This window comes from Mugil cephalus, chromosome 4, assembly GCF_022458985.1.
Source record: "Mugil cephalus isolate CIBA_MC_2020 chromosome 4, CIBA_Mcephalus_1.1, whole genome shotgun sequence".
Taxonomy (NCBI): domain Eukaryota; kingdom Metazoa; phylum Chordata; class Actinopteri; order Mugiliformes; family Mugilidae; genus Mugil; species Mugil cephalus.
This window is the reverse complement of record NC_061773.1, coordinates 22,482,245-22,491,871: the sequence shown is the minus strand read 5'-3', so window position 1 is coordinate 22,491,871 and position 9,627 is coordinate 22,482,245. Positions and strand designations below refer to the sequence as shown.

General features: G+C 43.8%; 1 protein-coding gene across 4 annotated transcripts in view; it reads left to right on the top strand.

The window, feature by feature from the left end:
• The first annotated feature begins 1,509 nt into the window (after positions 1-1,509).
• Positions 1,510-9,627, top strand: part of dlgap4b (discs, large (Drosophila) homolog-associated protein 4b) — a 104,968-nt gene continuing 96,850 nt past the window's right edge. For all 4 annotated transcript variants that reach the window (XM_047583579.1, XM_047583577.1, XM_047583578.1 and 1 more), the window contains exon 1: positions 1,510-1,963. The gene's annotated coding sequence lies outside the window, so the exon portion shown is untranslated. The remainder of the gene's footprint in view (positions 1,964-9,627) is intronic.

The window sequence follows — 9,627 nt, the reverse complement described above, 5'->3', positions numbered from 1 at the left end:
AAAAAATGAGAAAAACAGGTGGGCAGATCCGGTGTTATTAGATGGCTAGAATTAAAGAAAGAATTGGACACAAACAGTGTCTGGACACACCTTCTTATTCTGAAGTTTTTCTTTATTCTTACTCATTTATATATTCATGTCTTCACTATTCATCCGAAAATGAAGATTGCACAATAAGTCGTATCCAAACATTCGACCCCCGCTGCGTATTTGCCTGCATTTTGGTTTATCCGTGCCTTATGTTTAAAATTGTCGTTTTCAAATGCTTTTGTTTGATTGTTTTGTTTGGAATCCGTCCGTGAAGGGTGTGAAAATGTTTTGGCAGCAACTTCAAGTCACAAGCGACATGATTGTTTGAAGCTGAACCCCCAGAATGTGCAGACTGAGTCTAGACTTTCCACTATAAAAGATAACAGGCCTTCAATCAAAAATAATAGGGGCACCACTTCAATTTCTCCTAATCCAAAGCAGATGTAGACTTTGTGGTCATGAGTGGTTGATGATGGCGTTACAGGTACCAGTATTTGTTCTGAAATGCTGGAAAGCTGGGACATTTAGAGCTTTTAATACCAATGGACATTCATTTTCTCTCTCATCATATTTTCCCAGTCTGTATAACATGTACAAAAACAAAATGTCAAACGCATTTTGACACGTATAATTTCCTTCATGTCTTAACACCAATTTTGGTGTTAACACCAATGAATGCACTCACCTAAATCTCAATTTAGCGAATGAATTCAAGCCAAATAATTACATCCACACAAATGAGATCACACTTTTGGACATACATCCCCTTGCCAGTACATTAGGTACACTGGTGAACACAGATTCTACCATCACACCTTGTTCAAGTGATGTCGAAACAACCCCAGAAAGGTTGTTATTCAACGGTATGATAATTTCCGAGGATGTAGTTTGTGGTGCTGTTAAACTGGTTTAAATTAAACGCTGAATTGTTTCTGTTATTTACCCTTGGTCGCTGGCTACCAACCTCAAAAACAACAGAAACATGTGTCTATACAACTCAGTGCAACAACAAACTGCTGCCTCCGCCAAAATGAAAACACAGTTAAATCAGCAGCTCTTTCAATGATTTGACCTTCATGAAGCTAAGATTTAGTGCGTAACTGTAAACCGAGAAAGCGTTTCCACTCGTGTAAGTCAGCCTTTTGCGCGTCCATTTGGATTTGCATAGTTAAGGGCATCACTCTGAAGAAGACTTGATATTTATTGTGATGGATTTTCATTCCAAATGAAATGAAAGTGAGAGGTAGACGGATGCTTGACGAACTGCCTGGTTATGGCTGGTGTTGCTAGTACAGAGGAGCCTCATAATGAAATAACTTGAAAACAGCTGAATGCAGCTTAACTAACTACAACCGGATGAATGGTGCCCTCCGCCCCCTCCCCCTCCCCTCTCCCCTTCCTCTCTCTCCCCCTCTCTCCTCTCTCTCTCTCTCTCCTCTCTCTCTTTGGAGTTTGTTGGTTGCAGCAGTGTCTCAGTCTCTATCCCGGCTCGCCTGACAGACGGAGGCAGTCCTCCTCTCCTTCCACCTACCTGTCTGTCCGCCTGTTTACACGTCTGCCTTTAAACGTGCAGATAGAGCTCGGCGATGGAAACGCCTGTGGACCGGGGCTCTTGCTCTCTCCCCCACCGGAGACGCGCCAACTCACAGGACAAATAAGGCGTCAAAGGACAAACACCGGCTTTCAACGGAAACCACCAACACCACCACCACCGCTACTGCTGCTGTTGCTCCTGCTCCTCGTCACTGCTCGCCACTGTGTCCCTCTTCTTCTTCCTACTCCTCCTCCACCTCCTCCTCCTCCTCCTCCTCCTCTTCCTCTTCCTCTCCGTGAGCACGTCTTCGCAAACAGATGCCCTGCTCGGGAAGTTACGACCAAGACACGGATAAATCCTCCCAAGTCTCCAGCTTTGAAGAAGCGCTCTCGCCCGAAGGTAAGGCTGCTCCACCAAAGAGACCAAAATTATAATAATAATAATAATAATAATAATGATAATAATAAAGATAAAAAAATAAACTGTTGAATTACCGGTTGATGTTTGTGTCTAGCAGCCCACGTAGCGCCCACTGAACGCATGTGTGTTTTACATATTAAGTCAAAACCCGTCAGACAGGAGTGAACATTTCGGATAAAGTGGGTGGGAGGGTGAGTCATGCTGATTCCTCTGCTTTTTTTTTTTTTTTTTTTGGAGCCAGTACTTACACTGCGCCTTTGCGGGTTTAAAAGACACCCATGTTATTTCCTGGAGAGGAAAACATGAAAATCACAGACGCTCTCGCAGGACTTGTGCTTGGCTCGTGTGGTCAAACAAAACGATGGGCGACGTGTCCACCCCAGCGAGGTTTTGACGTGCGTGTGGAGGGATGGCTCCTCAGTATTATCTTTGACAGGAGGAGAAATGTGCGAGGGATGCTTGGTGTCAGATTGGGTTGATGATAAACTGTGTTAAGCAGCGGCTCCTGGATTAGTTCCTTTGTGTAAATTAAAGACACATTGTGAGTAGAATAATAAAGAAAAAAGAACCCCAACATTCCTTTTGGCACTAATAGACACGCTGTGGTTTAACCATCTGAAGCTTGTTTTTGTTGATGTGCTCTCCTTGGTGTTGGTGTTTTCTTCCTGCTGTTGAAGTAGCACATCTCCAGTTAGTACATGCTGTTCTTTTTAAATGGGAGATGCAATTTGTCCATCGAGGTTTAATGTATTTTAAAGCTTCATATCACATGTTAAAGTAGACACAAGGAAATTTTGTGGGCCACGATGTCGGGTGGCACCCAAGGCAAAGGGTCTCTGTTCAGTGGTGCAAAAAGCGCGACTTCTTTTCTCTTAAAAACACCCAGCCCAGGCCGTGTTCATGGCTACGACTTAAGTGGGTTATCCTGTTGTTTTTTGCACTGAGAATTTGCACAACCGCATCTGAAAAAAACATACATTTAGAAAAAAAAAAGACGGAGACGGGGAGAGAAGAAATGGACACTTCAGAGACATCGATTTCGCACAGGCTCCCAGTCCCGTATTTACAAGGTCAATTACTCCACAAACTCAAATGAATCACCCATCCGGCCCTGTCCATTGAGCAGCCCTTTCCTCGCAGCGTGGCTGAGCGGGAAGCCAGCTCAGCCACGCTGAGGACAGAGAAGACGTTCACCGCGAAGAGAATCGGAATCAGCAACGTCGGCCAAAGACGACCTGTGAAAACCGGAGAGGGGCCTCTTTCAGAAAGAAGCGACACCATTAAACTGATCCGCGTCCAGCTGTGCTCGGCCGGGTTTCCTAATCAAGATAAATCAATGGTATTTTTCCCCAACAGTTTAATCAAATTAGTGCGGCTCTACTGTACAGATGACATGAGGTGACTTGTAATGAGTAGATGTGCTGCTTTGATCCTTTAGTAGGTTGCAGTGTCTTACATTCCATCAAATTAACAATGGATTTAGGTCTAGCTACCCTTTTAGCACGGCTTTTTGAGTGACCTGAAAAGCAGCCTAACTGCTGCGTTAGTGGCCTCAATTTGCTTCAGCTGCAAAAAAAAAGAAAAAAGAAAAAACCTAAAAAAAAAAAACAGAAAACGCTAGTAGGCCATGCTAACTCATAGCCATTTATGCCCATCTCCCCTCTCTTGTACTCTCGCTGTTTCTCATCCACTTTCACACACTCCACCTCTCTCTCCCCCCTGCTAGTATGCACTCACTCAAACTGTGTCTCATCGCATCTCATCACTCTCAGCAGCACTCTGCCCCCTCTGCTTGTCTCCGGCAGTCGCGCGCACGCACACCCGCACAAAAAAAAGAAGCACACCAGCCCTCAGCCATGTTGGATATTATTTGATGAAATCTGTGATCTTTGCACTTATCTCTCATCCTGAGCCACGGTTTCTTCCTCTTTATTTCCTTCGCGTTCATTCGCCGGTACCCCGCGCTTACTGTAGAGTTGACGTCGGCTCTTCCCGAAGACTTCCCTGACCTCAAAACAAGGTTGTAAGTGTCCGCGTTTTTTTTAAGCCGCGTATCGTACAGTCGGAGAGAACAGGCGTCAACTTCCAGTCCCTGATGGAATTTCAAGGCCAGGTCATTTCTATTTTCTCTATTTGCGCAGTGGAGAGATGACATATTGCGGAGGTCCATTTATAATGTATAGAGGAGTCCTGTATTAAATATCTGCTCAGTCAGGGAGGCTAGATTACACCATATTGCATCAATGGAGGAATGAGGGCAGTTTGAGGAAATTGAAAAAAAAATCCTCTTGCGGAGAGTGTGCGAGGGCGCTGCGACTCTTCGGAGTGTGTGGCCTCGGTGATAATTAATATTTAAGTGGACGCTTTAATGTTTTACTGCAGCAAATATGAGTTATGATGGTATCTTATAGGAAAAGCCAAAAAGCTGACATCACTGTTCCTAAAGTTTCCGGCATGAAACATAAAAAAAAAGTCTACAAAAGATCAGTTTGATGGTCTGTTCCCTTCACAAATATGGTTAACAGACACAATTTAAACGGCTCACTAGACAGATAAGGTGCCGTCGCTCCTCCCCAGTTGAGAAACAGTGTCTGCAGAGGAGACCAAATATTTTATATCTCTGTGTTCTTTTTCTCCATCTCAGTTAAGCTTTGAAAAAATAGATCACAGCTTTGCATCTTTTTGCAGTGTTGTCCGAGGCTTTTAGGATCAAGCGCGCGCGTCTGTTTACAGTTTATTTACCTTTCGTGGCAGTTGCTTGGCATAAGAGCCAAACAAACCGGAATAATGCGCGCGGTGGAAATGTCAGTTGATCGTTGTTTTTGCTGTTTGCTTGTAAAAGAGTCATATTTGTGGGATACTGTATGGCGCGCAAATTGACTTAGTCGAGACGCAGGAATCTGAACAACGGCACTGACAGATAACTGGATTATGTTAAGCAAAAAGCTCAAAGTCCTTATCAGTTCATTTATTTAGGAAAATGCGGCGAATGCCAGGAAGGATAATGTCAGCGAACCGAAGGAGCTATTGTCATTCAAATTAGTCACAGCACATTTCCGTCTGCTGATTACTGAATATAGCTAAAACTGTGTATAATTTTGGAAAATGATCCTGTCGGCGTCAGTGCTACCCTTCCTTGTTTGTGCTTTTTTGTCCTTCTTTCTTTTTACCTGTCAGACGTTTCAGTTCTCCTAAGCACAAAGTGTCTTTACTTTAAAAATAAAACAAAAGAGGCCGCGTGCCCCTCCCACTCTCGGTACCTCACTTCCCCCCTTGAAATCACAACACTGCATTGTGGGAGTATCTGACGAGAAGTAGGACACTTTTGACATCAATTAAAACCTGCTCTACTTGTCCAAAACACGACGCTATCCTCTCTAATTAGAGCCTACGTCTCGCGTCCCCACAGGCCGCGGGGTAGGGAATAGGTGCCAAGCCTGCTTTTCACCTGCCCTGCAGCTAATAGCCGTGCTGGCTGCGCTGTGCTGGGACAGGAGGGTAGGCACAGGTTCATGCTGGCCAGAGGGAGCCTTACCGCCCAGGCTGTTGTAATTCTGCGCACAACAGGACATGCTACTATTGTTGGTGCGATGCCAGGGCTCACTCACAAATAGCTTTTTGTGCAGCTATTAGTCAAGGATTGTCTGTCCACCAAATTCTCACTGGGCCTTCAATCGCCTGTGCTACTTTCAGAAGCAAAAGAGCCACATAAACAGCCTTCCAGCATTAACTTACAGTTGTCAGCGATGTGAGGGAAAGGCAACCTGTGAAAACGGGAGGTTAGAGTTCTGAAAAGCACACGACTTTGAACTCAACCTAATCTAATGTCCAAACTAGTTGACCCCAGTGTCTATTAAGTAGTGAGCATTGCTGCATTTTGTTTTAAAGGAAAACATAAAAATCTGTTTGCAAGTGCTGCAAACGACATTTTGTGAAGTATCACAGTGCAACAACACGCATGGCATATCATCTAAAGATGGGAGGCTAACTTGTTCGAGTCCATTTTAGGTTTCTAACTTGAGTCTTGAAGAATTACGGGCATGTGCATGCGGATCAGTCCTAAATCTCTTGCTTTCATTTCAGTATAAAATAATAAGGTTGAAGTTTCTGGATATGCTGCAAGTACTAACCTTTGGTTGATATGGTTATTTCTGATTCGTTTCAGCTAATACTGGTGCTGGATAGAGAGCGCACAATGAACTGTGGTCAAGTTATAAATCAGAGAAAACATTCAGGATTATTGTCTTTCCTGTACCCAACTGATTAGTTGAAGATTATATTATAAAAAAAACGACTCCTGAGGCATGTCGTTCAGTCCAGAACTATCCAGTAAAGACTTTCCTGGCCAGATTCTAAATTATAACTTATGCAAAAGTATTTCATATTGATTTGTCGAATGTACATCTGCTGCCTACTGTGCTTGAATCGGTGCATTCAAATAACCATCCATCCAAGTTTCCGTGCTCCACAGTCTTCTCCTACAAGCCGTAAGGAGCATTAAATCCTTAGTCAACATAAGGTCCAGAGGTATGGTCGGGATAATTATCATGTTTCCAGCTCAAAGCCATCTGCAGTACGCACACCGTAATAAATACACGCCGCATCTGAATGGAGCACAGTCTCTGGATAATGACATCCAGTCCGTGGACCTTTGCGTTTTGCATGTTCACTTGGTATTAAAACGCGTTCTCATTATTGTCTGTAGTGCGGCCGTATTGTGATCCACTCTCGGTATGCAAATTAGTTAGGCCTAGCTGGCTGGCATGTCAACAAACACGGTGTCCCAGGGCGGGGGAAGCAATGTGGTCGCAATGCATGCGTTGGCTTTTATTACTTTTTCCATCTGCGAAGCTGACATTGCTGCTGCTTTCTGTTGTTTTTTTTTTCCTGTCTTGTACGTGTCAGCAGGAAGAGGAGGAGTTTGATTTGCTGGAGTTGGATTGCTTCAGGGAAACGTCCAGTGGTCAGTCAGTCGCTGTCTGAGCAGCCATATAAATGTTCCTTCTTTGAAGTTTGAAGGATTTAATTTCTTTGTGCATCAGTAATTAATTTGCCCCTTTTCAGCATAGTAATTTTCAGGAGAGCTGCATTTTAGCTGTTTGGGCCGAGGAGAGAAATTATTTCTTTTAATGTGATTGAATACATTTCCATAAATAGAGAATCAGAGCAAACTACCACGGCTGAATTATGAAGCGTGCTAGTGGAGCGCGACACACCGTTCAGGTGGACCCGTGTTGATTTTGTGCCAGAAATGTTTACATGTCCGTGAAAAATCCATTTCCTGTGTGTCGGCATTAAGTGGTGGCCGTTTCTAACTGGAATGCAGAAGTCCTTTGAAATGCTTCTCTCACAGTGAGCAGATCTGCCGGCCTAGTCAGGGAGTTGTTTTTTTTAAAAAAAAAAAAAACGTTAACTCATTGATCTGTATCAGATGTATTTCTGGCACTGGTGAATTTGTTTTTAGTTTGCACCGCTTTAGTCATTCTCGGCTAAAGAAGATGACAGAAACTTTTATTTTATTTATAGGGCAATTATTTTTTTTCCCCGAGGGTGACCGTTTGAATGCAAATCGTGCAATCATTAAGAAATTGTGCTGATAATAAGTTGAGTCGAAAGAAGGAGATGGAACAAGAAGTGGTGTTAAAGACGATTCTTTCCTGCTGTTATCACTTCTTTCCTAACCTTAATCCTGCACCCTTCCAGCAGCTGCCCACCCAGCCGCTGCATCCTTCTCCCTTGCCAGAGAGCCTCCTAATAACAAGGCTGTTCCACACTCCGGCCTGCATTAAGATGCAAACCCCTCTCTCTCTCTCTCGCTCTTTCTCAATGGCCTTAATCCTTTCCTCCTCTCTGCTATGAATGATAGCCTCAGCAACCAGTCTCCTGTCTCTGGCAGGCACATGCCTGTTGCTAAACATAATGGTGAGAAAATGGCTGCAGTCAGAGATGTGTCTTGGTGAGAAGAGGTCAGGCTGTCAGCTGCTCAGTCATAACGGTCAGAGACATGGGAACCTGGTAGAGAATAAAGGTCCCTGTCAGGACCACATCAGAGAACGTGGTGTCTTGGATGGTAGATGCAAACTAAGCATGTTGGCCGAAAAACGGCAGTCAGGAAATGTAATCATTTAAAAATATACCGATAAATAAAACACAAGATGATTGACAGGTTGTGTAACTATTGCAACGTCTATTGAGGATTTGCTGTAGTGCTACGTTGCACCACCATTCTTGCTGCAGCAACTGATTTCCCCTAAGTGTCATCTAATTGTGAGACGACTTGAATTCTCTGGACAAAGTAAGGAAAAGGTCCCTGTTTCTGTTGACTAGTTGGGAAAAATGAGTCTGGTAGCTTTCCAGTTTAGCTAGCTATTTTAGGGCCATGCTAATGACAGTGTCAGATTACAGAGAGTAGCTCTATCGGTTAACATCTCTTTGTGTTCAGAAGCACCATTACTCTGATGCATAAAAACAGCAGAAATATTCACTAAAAGCTCCTTCCAGCAAATAAACAGTTCATTTCTAGCCTCGGGGCCAAACCTGCTGGTGGTCACAAGTCCCTCCGTTTGGACCTGATCATAATCCGGCAAGGATCTTCCAGGTCAATCAAATTATTTTGGCGGTGTTGATGCGGTGCAGGGCAGGAGACATGGTTCTCTAGTGATCTGAGTGAAATGGAGTTGAATTTGAATACAAAAAAATTACTTGGTTGGTTCTGCGAGTATCAAATTGCGTGCAGAGCTTTTTCCTCATGTCCTGGTTGAAAGATGCCCGATAATGAAATCCAAAGGATACGTTTTACGATGGAGGCCAGGTCAACACCTTGTGCAGTTATTCATCTTTTCCTAAACCGTTGATGTGTCTGTGACAGGCTGCATCCTGCTGGGGATGGGTTGTACATGTCTAAGTAATGGCCACATTAATGCCAGGCCCGGAAGTAGATCATTGTATTGTCACAAGATGGTCAGTGTTATTTACTTCTCCTGTCAGTGGTTTAAATGTTGTGTATTTAACCAAGCAGCGAATGGTTCAGAATGTGTGTGGAGCATTTGGGAAAAACAGCCACTGACCTGTATGCATTTAAAGATGAATTGATTATTGGTTGTTGACCTGGCTACTGGTTAAGGAAGTTGTTTGAAATGTGCACTCCTGAGTTCAGTTTGGAAATAGTTTGACAAGTGTACTTATCAGTCATTATTTGCAGTATATACTGTACTGTAGCACCATTTCTCAGTGCTGTTGGTTTGTAACTTGGCCCCAGCAGCTCTCCGTCGTACTCGCACATAAACACTCTACCTGATTATGCTTGCCATAGCTGCCCCTGTGCTCTCCTGCCAGCTTTCTAATAGCAGGAGAGAATTGTTCTTTATTAGCAGCGAGACCACTTCCCGGCCGGACAGAGACTCATCGAGATGCAAGACCCCCGCCGGAGCACTGAGGGAAAAAATTAAATTAGAGGACACAAGAACAAGCAGAGGGGAGGCCAACCTCTATGTTCAATTTTCTTGTTAAATCTACTCACAATGCCTCAGTAATCATCTCTCCAGGTTTCTCCTTTCACACACACACATGCACACACACGCATGTTTGTATGGCTATCTTTGTGAGGACACTCACTGACATAATTATTTCCTTAACTGTTACCC